Below are 20746 nucleotides of genomic sequence, written 5' to 3'. Positions count from 1 at the left end.
CTTTTGGATCTTTGGATTTCCCCCCACCATGTGTATATATATTACACCTGTTGTAACTAAAACCTGTACTGAACTGAGAAACCCGGTCTGCACCTGAGTCCTCCCCACTTCCGTGACGCATCAGATTCAACATCTATGAACACTTTTGATACCTTTAAAAAGACCCACCGGTCCAAGATTGCCTTTATTTAGTTTTATGAATTTATACTCTTGTAACTGTTGATGCTTGTTGTTTCTACAATGGAATCACTGTGGCGATCACTCTGAAGTCTCTTTGGACTAGTTTTCAACTTTGCCTTGTGTTGTTGGTTCTATTTTAAACCTAACACGGTATGTCACTGTGCGACTGTCTGCGAGGACCAGTCATGGAAGCTCCACTAGCACCAAGTCTGTCCAAGAGAGACCAATCACGTCAAAGACACGGGGTCCCCCACCCCCTTATAATAGCCCCTGGTCTCAAACCAGGCTTTCCCGCTGTTATTACATAAACCCTAAAAGATGTATGTTTGTCCCCATTAGGATATGGATTTTTGTCAGTGTGTGGCACTGCAGCCTAAGGTTTACATTGTAAACCTTGTGTAGCAACACGAAAGTAAATTAGTGAGTAGTGTAACAAATAATTTTCTACTGTGTTACTTTTACAAAAAGTAACAAGTAATCTGTGATACGTTACTTTTTTTTGAGTGAGTTTTAAACAAATGTCTGTCCTCCTCCAGAAAATCTTATGTATGCAAACACGCGTTGCAACTTCATATCTTGTGCGTTTTTGGTTTTTTTTGACAGCGAATGCGCACCTGCGGACCACTTATGTGCAGCCCTGGTTATTTAGCTCATCATATTGCAGCCACAGAAATTCTTTTGTCCATGAAACCATAAAGCTGCACTTTCTTTTTGCCTTATAGTCTGATTTGTCATAACTTTTCCGTTTTGTGGTAAGCTTTTCTTTGGCTGTCACTTCTTCACCCTGACGTGTCTTATTTGGCTCAGCAGAACTAAAATATATATCCTGCTGCTTTTACACACACATAACGCTCAGCGATTCTCTGCGCGATCAACCTCTCATATGTTTAAGCTGCGGGAGATTTCACTTGTCATGTTTGCATAGTAAGCTAACGATTGATAAGATGATGTCAGAGGAATTGGTGCAGAAATTATCATCACTCACCAATCAGTGCTGTCGCTCTCTATACACAGTTCCCGCGATTGCAAAGTGAAAGCAAAAAACAAGCGCAAATTCAAACGCGATTTCAATATGTCACATATTGACAGTGGCTCATCGATGCCAATGACATAATTACCCAGCTACGTTTCCGAAAGAATGCAAAAGCATTGACATATATTTTTCCTTCCTACAATAGCCCGACGGGCAGAGCAGAGATAGATTTTATAGCCCGACTGGAAAAATCGCTAGCCCCGGGACGTTGGGCTAGCGATTTTGCGAGCCCTGTATCTGATTGAGGAATCACTCATCTTTGGAAAAGAGAGTTTATTACAGAGAAATGGCTCTTTCCAAAATAAAAGCTATATTATACGCTTCTTCTGGGCTATATTCTCAGCAGTATATTAAACATATCAGGTCCCCATAAGGAGAATCATGTGCTAACGGCTGTCTAAATGACTCGGGTAAAGTTTGTAGCATGCGTGCTTGTTGTTTTTGTCTGCTTCCACTTGTCTTTGCACTAGGATGATGTCGGCGTAAATGTGCAGTCATGTTCGTTGTGTTCCCACTAGTGCTGTCAGCGTCCCGCTTTCCAAAATAAAAGCTATACTATACGCTTCTTCTGGGCTATATTCTCAGCAGCATATTGTAGCGGGTCAGGGCTGTTCGGGGTTCTGTTTGTACAGCTATGTTTTGTTTATGTTGCCATAGTGACGGGTGACGCCCTCTCGCTGCGACGGTGTGTCCTTCCGGGGTCAGAGGGCGCCCTGTGTGTTGTTGCTGTGCGGTTGCCGCCCTGAGCAGTTAGCTAGCGGCAGCGTTCTTCTGCAGATGTCAATAAACGGCTGTGCTCCCTGGCTAGCTCACGGGAAGCAAGACCAAACGACACCTCCGTCTCCTCGTTGTCTGAGCTCGCCACATTGGTGTCAGAAGTAGGATGATGGTGGCACCCCATGTTCTGACCCGAGTGACTTTTCCCCCGCCGGTCGTGACCGGCCAGTGCGCCAAAAGAAGGCACCTGGACATTTGAAGGACTTTGTGTGGGGTACTGGGGTCGTCGGGGACGACTGACCCCTTAGGTGGGGGCTATGTAGCGGGTCAGGGCTGTTCGGGGTTCTGTTTGTACAGTTATGTTTTGTTTATGTTGCCATAGTGACGGGTGACGCCCTCTCGCTGCGACGGTGTGTCCTTCGGGGTCAGAGGGCGCCCTGTGTGTTGTTGCTGTTGTTGCTGTGCGGTTGCCGCGCTGAGCAGTTAGCTAGCGGCAGCGTTCTTCTGCAGATGTCAGTAAACGGCTGTGCTCCCTGGCTAGCTCACGGGAAGCAAGACCAAACGACACCTCCGTCTCCACCTTGTCTGAGCTCGCCACAATATTAAACATATCATGTCCCCATAAGGAGAATCATGTGCTAAAAAAAAAGCCTCCGTTGCGCTGCCCAGGTTGCCTAGCAACCATGATACTAACCACTGGAAATGTGTCATAGCTTTGTTTGACAGAAATGAAGGAGAAAATCTTTTGTTCAGTTGTTTGTTTGTTTCTACATGAGCTTTGATCATTCTCTGTAAGATTAAGCTCAGCTATTGAACGGCGTATATTTTAAAGTAAAGGCTTTAAAACCAAGTTAGTACAAACGTCACTAATGTCACATAACTTTGCCGACATATGGCCAACAGTAATGTTTAATGTTCTTCCTTATTAAACATTTGCACATAAATAAGTGACATAATATTCAGTACTTACTTTTCACAGTTTACTCTTCGGCAGCTCCGCTTCTGCCGTCTGCGGCAGAATTCTCCACACCGACTGCCGCGCTATGAATTGTGGGATATATGGGACCACGAAGTCTACACTGCCACAGCCTTAAAATTCAGGGAAATGAAGGACGCATTTCAGGGCCGCATTTCGAGCAGCCTTTGAATTGGGACAGCCTTCGGCGCGCCGCTGTGACGTAATCGGCCTTGAAATGCGTACTTTAATGCTCCAGACCCTGAATTGGGATACAGCCTGTGTTGAGCGCTCAGTGGATCTGCGCTCGACAGTGCAGCCTAGGCGGTGTAGTCGAACGCAGATTCACTGAGCGCTCAACACAGACAGCATCGTCAGAAGTAGGGCTGGGCCATATTATACCGTTCACGGTAATACCGGTATAATGTTAGGCAACGATAGGAAAATGAAATATCGCGATAGAATATGAGTAAAACACGCATGCGCAGTGCCTTTGTTTTCATACGCACATGGCCGATTGTTGAGTGAAACAGATGAACCAGAATTGGTTTGTAAAAATGGTGCAACTTCAGTGATGTGGAACTGGTTTGGTGTTTGTCTGTCAGATACACGACAAAGCACATTTTTTTGCAGAACATGCAAGCGGCCGTCGGACTAAGATGCCCTTAAATCTGGGAGTAATCTGGGTCCTAAACTCCGTATACTTCAGGTCAAACGAAAACTGCAGCATCACTGTGAGTTAAAAACTGTCTAAATTCTTTCATCTTTAATAAAAACGATCAGCGTTGCTGCTTTACCAGGTGTAACTATGAAGTTTAACTTCCAGGCATCCATGAAAACAAAATGTATTACATTTAACGGAGTTAGAAGCTAGCAGGAAGCTAGCGGAAGTTAGCTCGCTAGTTTCGCTAGTTACCTAAGCATGATATAGCATGTTCTGACTGAGAGATTTCTGAAAAAAATCAAACGTACAGCTCTGCTATCACTTCCAACATAAATGAAGACAGGAAACTAAACAGCAGTGACGTTTGTAGGGTTACTGAAGTTGGGCTAGCTGGTATATAATGATGTGCTACGTGATCGCTAGCGACACAGCTATGTTAGCATAACATAACAGTGAAGCTGGAGGACGAACACTAACACTTTTCCACTTATAAAAGTTAACGTTAAGGTTCCTCATGGTTAGAGACAAATGCAATCGCATGGCAGGATGCTGTAAAAGGACCAATCTTCAGTCAGGAGAACAACTGAGATAATCCATCCACAATACGAGGTTAGTCATTAATATACTGCAGTAACATGGGAATAGAGCCGCTGCCAGAGAATTCAACATTAATGAATCAATGGCACAGAAGTGGAGGAAGCAAGAAGAATGAGTTTAATAAAGTTTGATTTATCTGACTGCTAATGTGCCTTATAATCCCGTGCACCTTATGGTCCGAAAAATACGTACTGCACACTGCAGTTTAATGTTGCAAAGCACCTCTTTTTAACTTCAGTGGATATTATACATGGTTATGCTCAGTATATGTCAGCCTATTTCTACTGGAAATGCCTTTTGGTTAAACTTTCAGCAAGGAATTTGCATTTGCACTGTTACATTTTTATAAAGCTTTAATGTACATAAAAACCAGCTTCTTGTTTAAGTGAAAATAAATGATAGGTTGTCTTTTTGCGCTAGTAATGTTGTGGAGTTGTATTTTGTCACGCATCAATTATATCGTCAGTTATATCGTTATTGCAAATTTTCAAATATATATCGTGATAAATATTTTTGGCCATATCGCCCTGCTCTAGTCAGAAGGAAAGTTGATAAAATAAATTACAAATTTTGTATTGTTCGATACATATGCGTACCGAACCGAAAGCACTGTATTGAACGGTTCAATATCGATACGAGTATCGTTGCACCCCTAATACTTATCCAACTGATTATGATTGTATATCAGCCTGCTGTGGTGTACAGTAGGTGCAAGAACTCTGTTGCAGCTTTGGTGAGGGAAATTCTATTAATGTATTTTACTTAGCACTGGTTAGTATATATGGAGGCAGTATGATGGCTACATCTGCTAGCATTAATTGATCATTATAAACCACATCTCCTTGTCCCAATATGGTCACTTCTGGTCCTTTTTTGCACCCACATATTAATTCTGTTGTACAGTGCTTGGGTGCTGTGTAGCACACCTAAGCCAAGGATAAAGTGTGGGTTCTTTGAAGGTCACAACATTTCCACTTGTCACACACTTCAACTGAGGTGCAGCAACTAGCCAGACAGATGGGTCTGTGGATCATATGCCGAGGTCCTGGGAAAACTCCAAACAGCTGCAGAAAAAGCTGGAAACGATCCTTGAAGTGTTCGAGACAGCAATTAGTGATGGGATTTCCGGCTCTTTTTAGAGATCCGGCTCTTTCGGTTCGGCTCACTAAAAAGAGCCGGCTCTTTCGGCTCCGAACCGGCTCTTCAGGTTGTTTTGTTGCTTTAATTAATTTATTATTAACAATAATATAAAATTATGCACAAAAGGAATTACTAACATAAAAACAAGTGGTTTTATTTATATATGTTTATATATAAATATATGCGGTGGCCCCTAGAGACAAAACACGTACAAACTCCAAAACACATTTCTAGCATGAACTGAACTTCCAAAGCAGAGCTACTAGATCACTTAAATTACACAATTGAAAGCATGTGTGTATTGTTTGTGTATTTATACACAGGCACTCATATATATATTCAAATAATTTAAAAAAAAGTTCATTTACCTGTTATTACCACACACCAAATCCGGTCGTTGGTACTTGCTGGCTTGTGTAGCCACAAGATAACAAAGGCTCAACACTGCGCCCAGCATCTTGGAGCACTTCTGTTGTCTTTTGTACGTGTTTTGAGTTTTTATGTGCTTCGGAGTTTGTACGTGTTTTTACGTGTTTTGGAGTTTGTACGTGTTTTTACGTGTTTTGGAGTTTGTACGTGTTTTTGAGTTTGTACATGCTTCAGAGTTCGTACGTGATTTGAAGTTTGTGTGTGCTTTGTCTCTAGGGGCCACCGTAAATATACTTTTATTTATTCACTCCACATAAAATGTAATAAATAAATCATATAATACAAAAATCAACTATTCACATTTCAAGTTTTAACTATTTAAATTTTCAGCTTTTTCCTTTCACAAATTTAAAGTGAAAAGAACACAAAACACTGCAAACCACAACACAATTAAATATAAGTTATAATATGAAAACTAAAAGAACATGCATATTCTCTGTCATATGGACCTGCATGAATAAACTTTCTCAATCCTTTATCATCTGCAACTGAAAATAGTTGTGGATGATTACTATACCTTTCTAATGTTGTTGTCCCTGCCTCTCTTTCTCTCTCTCTGGCTCTGTTCCTGTGCTACTGAGTGTAACTACCGCCCCTCCCCCCTCTGCCCAGCATAAAGCACAAGGCTCGCGTGCAGAGTGAAGCGGAAAAAAAGGGCGAGAGAGAGGGTGAGAGAAAAAAAAAAAAAAAACCCACATGACGGCTCGCGATAAGGAGCCGGCTCGCGTCGTTCACGTCAAAGAGCCGGCTCTAAGAGCCATTTCGTTCGCGAACGACCCATCACTAACAGCAATACATCACACCGTGATCTGAGGGGATTTGGGGGACTTTGTTACAAGGCACTTGCGGTGACAGTGTGTGGCTCCACTTGTCAGAAAGTTGTTTTCCTCTTTGTCTATGATATTGGCATTTCAAAGCGCAAGGTGGATAAAATATGAACCTATGCAGAGTTATTGATTGTGCTGTGTTTTTTGAATTTGTACACTATGTTTGCTTTTTCCAAAGTCCTCTATAACCACAGGGTTATAAGGTGGGACAAGAATTTTCTGTTCACTTACGAGTTCCAGATTTCCAGAGTCAGTCCGGTTCAAATGTTTGATCCTACAGTCATTTATTCTTTAACCCAACTGTCTGACCTTCCTTCTTATAGCCTGAAGGAAAGACAAAAAACTGGGCCAATCTTTAAAAAGAATGCAGAGGGTTTTTTCCAAACAATTTCAGTCTTTATATTGTAAGCTGTTATACACTCTCATGGTACATTTTCAAGGACAGAAGTGTGCAAGTTTGCCTGAGCTCCTCTATCTGAAATTACTCAGTGTGCCTTGTGTAATATGTGGCTAAAAGGTGTCTAAAAACACTCACCTGTGATGTTTGAGATATAATATTTCTAACTAAACAGTTAGGGTTGAAAAAAATTGCAGATCAGGAAACACCCAGATGCACAGCAGTTCACACCTTTTCCAACCTGCACAAAAATATCCGTGTGTGTGTGTGTTTGTGTGTGGTAAAACTCATATTTGCAAAGATATATTCATACAGCCGTGGGCATTATACATTCAAGGACAAAGGTTATGCAGCTGCTTGAGAGTTGTACACCTTGAAATGGAGAGCGGACCCAATAGATGGAGACAATCAAACAGAACTATAACAACCCCTGAACACCCTGCGCCCTCAATTTAATATACACCCCAAGCAAGGTGTTCACTCCATCCGAGGGGAAGTTGGAATGGTTCCCTTTTTACATTTACATTTTTACATGGGTCCTAGCAAAGAAAAGGAGGTCATTTGGGACTGATTCATTTCCAGCATGCTGACAATGAAGAGTGCTGCTCAGTAGGCACACGGCTGTTCTGTGCCTAATCACATTTAGCTTATTGGATTTGGTTTTGTCTAAATCAAGTTTAGTAGGAAAGATGAGAAATGAAAATAATGAAAAGGCGATGAAATGGTGTCCTCCTTGATTTATTTTATTTAATATATTCCTTTATTTTCCAGTCAGTTGATTTGTGTTTTCACATGAAAATGTAGCCAAGTACAGGATAGGGTAGGGGAAATTAAAGTAAGATGGAGAGAATGGGCCAATAGCTAGATTCGTAGGAGGGATAAAGTGAGTTGCGTGGAGAAGAATGACTGGAGCCACAGGTAAAGTTGCTATGAATTGTATTAAACTATTTAGCAACAATTTAACAGCATTTCATGAACAGGAATGAAAACATAAAATAAAATACAGTGACAGCAATAATGTTAACAATCAGAATCCTATCTGAGCTCAGATATGTCAGTCTTGCCGGCTTAATAGTTCAGTGTTCAGTCAAGTCAGATCCAATAGGTCAAAAGTTTGTGATTGGTGCGATTTCGTCCTACCGCACTGTTGCAATTGTTCATGAGAGAAGAGCAACCTGCCCTTCTGGGCCAACTCGGAATGGCTGTGGTTCAGTTCAAAGGGAAAGGCTCGCCATCTTCCTCGTCAGGAAGAGATCCAGGTCTCACGATCCCATAAAAAAAAAAAAATAAATAAAAAAAATAAAAAAAAAAACCTAGCCTGTAAACAACAGGACTATTACTAATTCAGTTCACACTCTAATGATATACATGGCCATATGTAAATAATGTAAGTGCTATAACAAAACAAGCACAAAACATTAATTCTAATTTCTAACTATAGTCTATACAGTGCATCTTAATCATGAATGCAATCTTTAAATCACAATCAGCTTATTCTATCATTAAGGTGCACAATTCTATCAGAAATCAGAAATAAACCATAAACTATGGTAGATTATTTTTGTTTTTTTTTTCCAGTATTGCCCTTTAACTGAATTACAGGAGCATTGCTTTACACTGCATAGCAATGAAGCAATATATTATTTACACTCAATGTACAGAATAAAATTACCAAAAGAATATACAAAAACTCACAGGCTGTAGTTTTACAGTATGTGGTAACGTATCAGCACAGTAAGAATACACACGGACATCTATCGCAGAGCGTTCTCACTCCCGAGGCGTAACATGTCGACGTTTTGTCACGTCCCGCGGCGTTCCTGAGGAACGCGAAAGGAGACCTTCGGCGTTCTTATGGTACGCGGCGGGTTATTGCTGGAATCCAGTGCAATGACGCTCCCGCGGTAGTAGACGTTCCAGCCCTGTATTTCAGCCCTAAACCTAACCTTATCCCTAGCCCTGACCATAACCTTATTCCTGACCTTAACCAGGACTTTAATGATGTTAAATAGCGTGTTTCTAAGCGATTTGAAGAAAAAGAGCGAACATGTGTAGGTTCAGTCCAGACGGTTCTCATATTTCCTCTTTTTCCGAGGTCGTCATTTAGGAACGTGGTGGGTAGCCGAAAACGTAATATGGTGACGATTTGTCACCTAGCGTAAAATGTTACGCTTTGGGAGTGAGAACGGGTTGTCTATCCAGTGCTGCTCGAGCATCAAATGTAACAAAATTAAGTAGATTCATGACCTTTAAGATCAACATTAACTTATTCCATCATCTAATTTTAGTGCGTTTAATATTCAACAAGTAATACTAGAACATCAACAGCACACAAGCTGAGTGCTCAAAATGGCTGAACTCCGTGAGAAACCCCGTGTGTTCTCCCACAGTGAAAACGTGGTCAGCTACAGCTATGAGCATTAGGCTAGTTAGCTTTTCAATTAGCCTGATTCGCCCAGTCCCAGTTTAACTCACCAGCACACTTCTAATGTTCAACTCTCAGAGAGGATCTTGTTCAACTCTCAGAGAGGATCTTGTTCAACTCTCAGAGAGGATCTTGTTCAACTCTCAGAGAGGATCTTGTCCACTTCATCCGCTCCCGCGCAGATCTACAACATTGAAATTGGGCCATTATATTCCCTGTTAACTTCTTGTTAGCTTTTTAGCTTCAAGGTTAGCTTAACAGCTTCTGACTCACTGCGATGGTTTCAAGGTCCGAAATGTTCACAATAAATCAGGTCCGTTTCTCCAAGGTCCATGCAGATCTCCGGTATGGATATTTGCTCAATTTATCAAGTTAATAGTTATTTTCCAGCGAAAAGCTTGGCGGTGAAAATCAGCGATGGTCTCGTGCACCTCCGTCTCTCTCTGTGTCTGAGCACGTGACGGTACAAAGCAGGGGAAGGCGGGGCTTGTTCCTTCCTAACCAGTAGGGGTGTTAAATATACTCTTTGGGTTTTATTCTTATATTTATAGTACCGTATTTCCCGGACTACAAAGCGCACCTGAATATTAGCCGCACAAGCTAAAATCAGGGGAAAATCCTGTTTTGTACATACATTAGCCGCACCTGACCAAAAGCCGCAGGTGTTTCAATGTTGACGTAAGAGAATATGCACAAAGGGAATTGTCAGGAAAGAGATGGCTGTTTGGAGACACACCCCTTTTATTAATATTTTGAAAAACAAGTTATGGGTACATATTTGCATAACTTTTTAGGTATATGTACAAGTAGCGGTAATTACAAGTACGAAACATGTACTGTGCTTCATAAATGAGTAACAAATGTAGTACATAACAATAACCTACAGCACACCAGAAAAATAGATTCAGACTACCTTTTAGGCTCAGGTGCAGTGACACGGCTTTAACAAGAAGAAAAGTCAAGTCATTCACCACCATCTTCCTGCGCACTAAAACCACCAAAGTCCTCTTCTCCAGTGTCGGATACGAACAGGCTCAGGATGGCTACGTCATCCACTCTCAGCTTTTCTCCTTCGTTGTCACTTACAAAACCAAAGAAATCCTCGTTGTCAGTGTCAGAGTCAAACACCCTCAGAAGGGCCGTGGCGGTGTCCTCCTCTCCATCATGCAGCAGTCCAGCCCTTCGAAATCCGTTGGTGATCATTGATGTTTTCACACTTTTCCACGCTGTCAGATTCCACCGGTGGAGTTGAGCATAACTTGCTTTTCGCAAGTTTATCGCCGCTCGTCATCCACGACTCCCGCTGAACGCGTAGCGTTAATTTGAAGTTTGTTTTTCGCGCTACTTGTACGGCACTATGTTGCCTGGCGGATGGACACGTGACCAACATACCACTCTTGAACCCAGATACTGTGTGTCTGATCACATGCCCTTCCGCCAGGCAACGTAGTGCCGTACAACAGCGGAACAAACAAAACAAATAGTCTTACGATATGACAAAAATCATGGACAATCCATAGAAAAGCCGCACCTGACTAAAAGCCGCAGGGTTCAAAGCTTGTGCAAAAAGTAGCGGCTTATAGCCCGACAATTACGGTATTTATCTTTTATTATTGATTTATTTTTGATCAACTCAGTGATTAACAGAGTAATGATAAATCCCAATTAACAATAACATGTTGTAGTGCATTACTGAGTCGTGTAAACTCACTGGGTTACAAAAACACAAATAAAATAGTTTTAATACTCATTTTAGACCTAATTTGTATCTTTAGGCACTTTGTTACTAGCAACCTTTGCAAAAACACATAAAATTCTTTGCATTTCTGTAGTATGAGAATAACGATAACAGAGTTTGACAGGCATAAAATTGTATTTTGGCACCAACAAGGTAATTCCCAACAAGCTTTTCCAATGAAAAAAATGGAAAAGCATTGAAACCTTTAAAAAACTAGCATGGTGTGCTAGGTGTACTTAGAAAATATAGGAGACTGGACATGTAGAGCACAAAAGAAGTTGCCTAAAAGCTATATATACAGTATGTGAGGGTCATGTCATGAAGAAACAGGAAAAAATCTAACAGTAATCATTTTATTTAGGTGTCATCTGCCTCATCTCTTTTAGTTCTGGTTCTTCCATTGACCACTAACATTATAACATGTTATGGCAGCGACGCTGTGAGGCCACCGCTTGCTAATCTACTTTAATTATCTAAAGCTAACACAAATGTAAGATGCTGGAAAGGAGCAAAGGAAGGCAGTAGAATGAATGTTATGATACACCGCGATAGGCAGGGCCCTCTTTGACCATCTTACACTGGTGCCTGTCAGAGTAAATATAATTAAAGTACAGAGCTACAGTACACTTTGATGAGTTTGCTGCAGGTGTTTGAAGCCCAAATTAGAAACCATCGGCAAATCAAGCAACCATAGAAAGTGAAGGCACTGCGATGGAGCAGCTGTGCACACACTGAAATGACAGCAAGAAGCTGTTAAACAGAATTTAAAGCTGCCTGCCCGATTCAACCGAGATTGGTGGATGACAGGAAACCTGAGCAGATTCAATTCAGATAATAATTATGAATGCCATAACGTGTAATGAAAGAATTAAAGCTTTTCTGACAGCTCCAGTTTATATCAACTTTAACATAATCAATAGAATTGATTTTGCAATACCTGCATGTCTGCAAATTGATTAGATGATTTACAAACGCACTGAAAGAAAAGTGTAATTAACCAAGTAGACTACTGTGCCAAAGTGACTCATCTCCGAGCAGGTGAAAGAGAATATTCTAATCTCTCAAGACTAATTATTTTAGAGCCCAATTTAGCAAGTATTTAAATCCATTACCTACTCCAGCTAAAATCTATCACTGACATTTAGATTTATTTTTAGTCTCCCTCTGAATCACCCAAAAGGCACCAACAACACGGAGTCTTTTCATTCAGGTCCATTTCATCAGAATTCACAATCTTCTGCTTTTGCTTTTTTTTTCTCCTGCTGAGATAAAATATTAACACTGAAGCCTTGACAAAATGATGACATCTTATCAATTAATGATGGGAAGAAAAGTGTGGGGGGAAATAGAAAGCCCTAATGTCCTTTTTCATCTTGAGGAAAAAAGACTGATGCTGAGGAATATTTATACACCAGCAATTAGACCGGGCCCTTTAAAGAGCAGAAGCCCTGACAAATGACTCATCTTGTTAAGCTGACAACATTCATACACTTGTGTTGTTTTCAACAGCCGCTTTCCTCAGTAGAATTATATAATTGGCAAATATTCCCAGGATGACTTGAAAACACTGTTCTGTTAATATTGCATGTAAATATGAATATTTTGAAAATGCGCTCATCAGAATAGGAAAAAGTCCATCTTAGCAACATGGCATGACTATTGGTACCCAAGCATTTTGTGAAAGTGCTAATTGTCCAGGATTTTCATGCACAACCGTCTCTTTACTCTGTTTTCTTGAGGTGGTGTGAAACAAAAGATATTCACTGATCTGTTCTGCGGATAGTAACTGATGAGGCATTAGAGGAGAATGCAAGGACGGCCTGGAGCTGTGTGGAAGTTGGCACTGAGCTCAACTGACATCGTTACACATCCAACTGGCAAATCTCATATAGGGCACATTATTTAATCTGCTTTCGCCTACCCACACTTAATTTACATCTGCAAGCTGTTTTGCAACCCACCTCTACCGTAGCTCCTCTTTTCTCATTCATCAATGTGATGCCTGAAGTTACCCACACAAATGCAGCAACCAGATTTCCACTCAGATCTTTAGCTATTAACAAATGCAACCCGTAGTAAAATAAGCTATCAACCATATTCACACTAAAGGACTATAGTGGTTCTAAAAAAAAGTGTTCAGACTACAAATGCACTGGATGGTCCACCTACAACACTACAGCAGCCATCCTTAAACTTTACATATGACTGCTAACCAGGGGTTAAAGTGAGTTTATAAAACACAGCAACTGTACATTAGGTTGCATACACACTGTGTGTCTGCACAGAAACAGCTTATGTGGTTCCTGATATCGCTGAAACAGAAAACTTGCGATTGAAACTACAACTGAAAACACTATTTACACTAGCTAGATACTAATATTAGCAGTGTACTGAAGAACATAAAAAATTAAGTAATTTGATGGTATATACTATCAGTTTTAATTGTTCATTAGCTGGAGGTGCAGAACGATCACAAACCCCTGTCATTAAGCTAAGCAGAAACTATTTAGCTCTTTAGCTCTGTGCTACTTAGCTCATCTAAAAATAGAAGATTACAAAAGGCTGATTCACAAGGTGTGAATAATAAATTGTAGACATCTGTATGTGTCATGGATCGCTGTGTGGCAAGCAGGAGGAGGACCCAAATGCAAAACTCACAGACACGGGGATGAACTCGAGAAACACAGCTTTAATGCTGGCACAGCAGAACACAGGAAATACAAAACTAAACTGGGAAAAGTAAACTAACACTCGCAGGTAGACACAGGAAGATCCACACAACATGAGGGAGAACGCGACACAGCACTGAGGGAGACGCAGACATAAATACACCAAGGGTTAACGAGCGGAGTGGGAGCACATGGGGAACACAGGTGACACTGATAATAATCACGAGACATGGCAGGAGTGAACACAACACTGGCGGGGAGACGGGCGAGGCGAAACAGGAAGTACAGAGGTTCAGACAGGAGGAGAGAGAACGAGTAGAACACCAACATAACGGGCAGGGGAGACACGGAATAAACACGAAAGGGGACGAGGGCTCATGAATACACAGAGGGGCACACAGGGGGTGAGAGTCATAAAGGGAAAGCACTCAGGGAACAACACAACAGGGCAACTCAGGAAACAGAGCCTAAACAGGGAACTGAATACAAAGACACATGAGAACTAAGAATACTGGGCCAACATGGCCCAGGACCGTGACAGTATGCTTGCTTTGAGACTGACTTTTTGCTTAACATGAAATTAACTTTTTAATTTTCTTATTTTTTTAATCCTCAATTCACTAACACGAGAGAAGAAAAGTCCAAGTTCAGTCTCCAGTTCAGTTTTAATAAGTTTCTTAACATGTCATTGAAGAACAAAATGCAACACTGGGTGATCAGCTCCTTATATAAAGAACTAATTTGCATGAAAGCTTTTATACAGTTTTCATTCTAAAAACCAAAGTAAAGGATTGCACTCAGTGGTAATGTGCAAGAGAACATTTTAATGGATCATTGAACCCTGCCTGTGGTACATCCTTACAGAGGGCCTTTGTTGCATCTGTCAGACTGGACCACTTTGATGCATAATAAATAAATAATAATAAACTTTATTTATGCCAAGGGTATGCCAAGGTGCTTAACAAGTAAGATAGAGTATAGGAGGAGGATAATAGAAATAGGACCAAAGCAAGTACTAAATATGCAAGCAGATAACTGTCACTAATACATAGGAAAGCAACAGGTACAGAGCAAACAAGAATTTAAATGAGCATAAAAGTGCATGATATAAAATCATAAAAGATGCATGGACTCAGAAACGTTACTTGTTCATCCAGCTGAAGGACCAATGAGCTTATGCGATAAAGAAGTGTCCTACAGTGTTGATCAGAATTGAGTGAAACATGTACACAGTGAATACCTAACATCTCCTCATCCAAGCTGTACTCAAGATCAAGTTCAAGGTCATATGTGATGCTACATGAGACACAATTGTCACATGAATCGTTACTCTTATTGGCAAATTAAATGAGACTGGTTTTTCCTTCTTCCTTCCTTCCTTTTTCCTTCTTGCAAGACTTCTCAGTGAATTCAGATTAGTGCAATGCAATCAACCAGTGACAAGAAAACTGTCTTTGTGAACTTCATATATTACAATAAAGTGTGATTATTAGGAGCCAGATGAGTAAATACAACTATGCATCCTGTGCTATGATGCTACAGTACATAATTAGGACAGATGAAAGCAATTAAATAAATGCAGAATCTTTCCTATAGTCAAAAGAATTAATAGATTTGTATAACAGCATTATTATTCCTGATCTATTTTTTGTTGTTAAGAAGGCCGACGGGGAGCAATGCCAGCTTATTTTATGGGTGTTGTGGTGGGTGTATATTCTCTGTGACATATAACTGTCTAAGTATCAGACTGTAAATGCAAACAAATGAGTACAATATTCCTATAAAACATAAAATATTCATGCATACTATCTGAAGAGTAAAATTAATGTTGCTCAGTCTAGTCACATTTCTGCCATATCCTTTTCAGGATTCTGATAAAGGAAACTTTTTTTCTGAGAAAAAAGTCAGAATTCTGAGATTAAAGTTGGAATTCTGAAATTAAAGTCAGGATTTTGAGAAAAAGGTTTGAATTTCAGAAATCTGACTTTTTTCTCAGAATTCTGGAAAAGAAGAAAAATAAAGATGTGCCCACGTTTTGTTTTTCTGGTGGCCTTAATCCTCTTCCATAAATAATTCTTTACTGTAGTGAAATGAATTAAATGCACTTATTCATTCATTTAAATTCTCGGAATTAATGTTTCAACCAAAGCATGTTATCACTGTTTATCTCTATACAGCAAAAATAGTGTCTGTGTTTCATGTTACACCCCAGCCTAGGCAACCGGAGTGCAACACGAAAAAAGTAAAAATAAAGAAAAAAAAAAAACCCCACAGAAAAAAACCCACTAAAGCTCACCACCAAAATCCCAAAACGAAAGTATCGACAAATCTATTTACAGCTATTTACAACAAACTATTTATTTACAACAAAACACCAAACTATTTACAACACGGGGGAGATCACGAACATGACACACTGAAACACAGGGTTTAAATACCTAGAGGGAGCAATCAGGAAAATGGACAACAAGAGGGAAACACAGCTGGGGCAACTCAGAACTGACGAGACAGGGAAACGTAAACTGAAAACACTAAGATAACACAGACTTTCAAAGTAAAACAGGAAACACATAACAGTCACGCCAAAAACAACACACTGACAACACCGAAACGTAACATTCAGAAACGTGTCTTTTGCTATTTTTTTTCTTTTCATGCGGCATTTGCGATTCAAACCCTGATTAGAACCTCTCATTTTCACGTTATTCTCTTCATGTCTCTCACTCCCACTGTGTCACACACTACAGCCTGTGAAACACACATTTATGAAGTACATTTTGCACTTACGTTCAATGTTAACTACTTACTTGAACAGATTTTTACAGAAAAATCATTGCTCTTAATTTGCTGTGTCTTTTTCTCTGTCCATCTATTTGTCGGGCACATTAAAGAAAAGCTAACAAACTGATGGTGCGATGGACATAAGCAAAGGAAGAACCCATTAAAATCTGTTGAAAATCTGGGTTGCTTTCTTTACAAATGCAAACTAGGGCACTGGCCTTGAAGGATGCACTCTCTGAGTGCCCTTATTCTTTTATGGCTTCATGCTCATTTTGATGAGAGGCCAGTCTTCTGATCTCAGGGGGCGAGTGTGTAAAACTGGATAGGCATCATTTCAAAAGCATACTTGTCCACACAGCCTATGTAGTAAAAAGAAAACAATTAAAAACAATCTTTGTCTCATTGTCCTTCTACTACTCTCATATACTGTCAATGGCCTTTGCAAACATCTTATGAATATTGATGAACATATTGTGCGTGTGGAGAATGACTGTGGTGTTAAAAGCACAAACTTGTTCTGAGAAGCTGACGGCAGCAGCTGTTAATGTAATGCACTACACTGTTTATTTTCCAAAATGAGATAGTGTTGTTTTTATGATTCTTTTTTCTCTCAGGAGTGGGTATTGAGCTGTCCTGTTGGGTCACTGGTTCAGCCATCAATCCTGCCCCTCGTCTCCATTCACTTCCCTGGATTTAAAGACCAGCTCAGCCCTGGTCATTCTCACCAGACTTGCACTTACCTGCCTGGCCGCTCTCCAGAGCTTCCAAACCCTGGAAATACCCTGACAAACCTCCTGATCTGCAAATTAAGGAAAATCCCAAGTAAGGAAATCAACGACACTATTAACAACACACATGAAACGCTCACCTTCAGCTCTGCACTAACCCATCATCTTCTCTTGGGCACTCCTCTGGTCAAATGGTCAAATGCTCTTCTTCCCTGAAAAAAATTTAAATTTTTGCTAGTTTGTGAATTCCCTTTGCTACGGAGCCCATGCTCCTGCACTGGTATTATGACAGTATTCATATATAGAGGTGAGCTTTGCTGAACTTTGGCTAGCTGGTCTCTTCAGTGGTTGGCACCTGAGACATTATATATATAATTAAGTATTTTTATTTAAATATTTGTATTGTTTTTTATCTTTTTGTAAAACAGAGAAGTTCCTATAAGGTAAATGGGTTGCTGTACATTACATTGTGTACAAATCCAAAATAATCCTGCTGACCTGAATGTTACATGGCTGGCCAGCTATTCTACATTGTTACAGTGTTGACACTTTGATTTGCTAATTTTTAAAAAATGACGTGATTTTTGTACATATAGAGCAACCACCTACAAAAGAATGAACTGTACCCGCCTATTACCTGGTGTGAGGGATTATCCATTCAGGGCATGCTGCTGTTCTTAAATACCGGTTTTGGCCTTTCTCCATGCAGTGTGGATGTTTGTGATGGTGATGCCCTTTGACCAATTAACACTTCAACTTTAATGCTTTTGGACTAAAGCTCCTAAAACAGGAGCTTCAGCTTCTTTATTTAATACATTTGTACAGAGCAGCAAACACTTATCCTGTAAGCTCTTTGCTCACGTTGCTGTCTATGACCCTCTCCTGTCTGATGGCTTTTTCAGTCTCTGACATTGCCACCTCTCGTTTCAGCAGTTTGGCCACTTTGTGAATAATGTCCCCCTCGACACATGAGCAAGATGTAGCCTCATTGAGCTGGCAGTGAATGATTTGTTGTGCAGAGTATACTGAGGAAACACACACCTACGGCACAAACGTAACATCATAGGCACCTAAACAGGCTTGAGTTTGATGTTGGCAATCATAAAATAGCTTCTGGTCCATTCAACTGAGCACTCCCTTTTGCCCTTTAAGAGTCACAGTGGAATAAACAGGAAAAAGAATAAATAGCAGAAGAGCCAATGCAATTTGTCCTGTTATTCTGTTTGGAGGGTGTGTGTGAAACAACAAGGAGCAAAGTGATCCTAAATCACCTGCTCAGGCTATTGTCTTCATACTTGAATTGCTCAGTGAAAAATTTGGGTTCCTGCTGAGAACACGATGGCATCCACAAAGCCCATAAATGTCAGCTCATTGTTAAAGGGGAGGCATGTATTAGTCAGGAAACATACAAATTACTTCCCGAAGCTTCCATGCTCCACAAAGAAACGTCATAATCTGTTCAAAATCATTAACCAGCTGATTGATTCTATTGATTAGCTTCCAGCTTTGCAGCCTTGTCTAAACTGTATGGATTTTGCCTCAGAAGTGTTTTCCTCCCTAATTTTAATAAAAGATATGCCCCAACTGAACACATAATTGTAGCTAGGTTGCCTAAGTATCTTGTCAGTACCAATACATGATGTGAGATTATGAGACATGGACCTGATACCAGATCCTACATCTAAGATTTGGGGGATTTTCTTGGCCACCAAAGCTGACACTCAAACAGCAAATCAAAGTTGCATTGTGATATGTTATTTGCTGGTCAAGAGTGATTTTTGACCAGGACATGTCCTTCAATGCACATATTAAACAAATATGTAGGACTGCTTTCTTCCATTTGCGCAACATCTCTAAAATTAGAACTATCCTGTCTCAGAGTGACGCTGAAAAACTAGTTCATGCATTTATTACTTCCAGGCTGGACTACTGCAATTCATTATTATCATGAAGTCCTAAAAACTCCCTGAAAAGCCTTCAGCTAATCCAAAATGCTGCAGCAAGAGTCCTGACAGGGACTAGAAAGAGAGAGCATATTTCTCCTGTTTTGGCTTCCCTTCATTGGCTTCCTGTTAAATCCAGAATTGAATTCAAAATCCTGCTCCTCACATACAAGGTCTTAAATAATCAGGCCCCATCTTATCTTAATGACCTTGTAGTACCATATCACCCTATTAGAGCACTTCGCTCTCGCTCTGCAGGCCTACTTGTTGTTCCTAGAGTATTTAAAAGTAGAATGGGAGGGAGAGCCTTCAGTTTTCAGGCCCCTCTTCTGTGGAACCAGCTTCCAGTTTGGATTCGGGAGACAGACACTATCTCTACTTTTAAGATTAGGCTTAAAACTTTCCTTTTTGCTAAAGCATATAGTTAGGGCTGGACCAGGTGACCCTGAATCCTCCCTTGGTTATGCTGCAATAGACATAGGCTGCCGGGGGATTCCCATGATGCATTGAGTTTTTCCTTTCCAGTCACCTTTCTCACTCACTATGTGTTAACAGACCTCTCTGCATTGAATCATATCTGTTATTAACCTCTGTCTCTCTTCCACAGCATGTCTTTTATCCTGTCTTCCTTCTCTCACCCCAACCGGTCGCAGCAGATGGTCGCCCCTCCCTGAGCCTGGTTCTGCCGGAGGTTTCTTCCTGTTAAAAGGGAGTTTTTCCTTCCCACTGTTGCCAAAGTGCTTGTTCATAGAGGGTCATTTGATTGTTGGGTTTTTCTCTGTATGTATTATTGTAGGGTCTACCTTACAATATAAAGCGCCTTGAGGCGACTTTTGTTGTGATTTGGCGCTGTATAAATAAAACTGAATTGAATTGAACTGTCCCTTTTATGCAGATGATCTACTTCTATATGTATAAGATGGACTGTTAATTGTGTATACATTCTAGAGTCTTGGCTTCTTTTCAGGTTATACAATTACAATTTATGTATTAGCCTATAGATATACTGGCTTTTCCACTTAGTGCTACTTACTACAGCAACTTACAGTCTGAAATTCCTTTTAGTCTTAATCCTGTTAAGTATCTAGGAATCCATAACTTCTGCTCTGTCAGAAATTTGATGGTACTTGTCTTATATCATCCGTAGACAGAATAAATGTGATGACAGGATTTGTCTTCGTCAAAGTGACGAAATTATTACTGAAAAAAAAAGTTTTCCTTTTTTCCCCCTTTTTGGCACGCACACATAAACTGACTAATTAGCTCCATCTTCTAGGGATGCTATGATATGTGCTAGAGATTCAGTCTCCCCATCTTCACCCATGACCCTGCTCACTGCTGTCCTGCTGATTAATCCTAACAATCCTTTGTTGCTGCCCACTCTCCTGATTTGTTTTCAGTTCAGATGTCATATTATGTTAGCTTCCAGCATGTTGCCCTTAGTAAAGGATCACATTTTCTCCGTCTTTCATTGATACCACTCATATGCTGTGTGTGTGTCTCCCATTGCCAGCCATTGAATG

The 20746-nt window shown here is 40.4% G+C and overlaps 1 long non-coding RNA gene across 1 annotated transcript; it reads left to right on the top strand.

The window, feature by feature from the left end:
• The first annotated feature begins 1419 nt into the window (after positions 1–1419).
• LOC309719970 lies at positions 1420–20124 on the top strand. Its single transcript, XR_014280370.1, has 3 exons — positions 1420–3619; positions 17167–17374; positions 19831–20124. It is a non-coding gene; the product is annotated as an uncharacterized lncRNA (long non-coding RNA).
• Positions 20125–20746: the final 622 nt, after the last annotated feature.

The sequence above is a fragment of the Aulonocara stuartgranti genome (assembly GCF_965226115.1).
Source record: "Aulonocara stuartgranti genome assembly, chromosome: 13".
NCBI classification, from domain to species: Eukaryota; Metazoa; Chordata; class Actinopteri; order Cichliformes; family Cichlidae; genus Aulonocara; species Aulonocara stuartgranti.
Note: the sequence above shows the minus strand (reverse complement) of the source record. Positions and strands in the feature narration are given on the sequence as shown.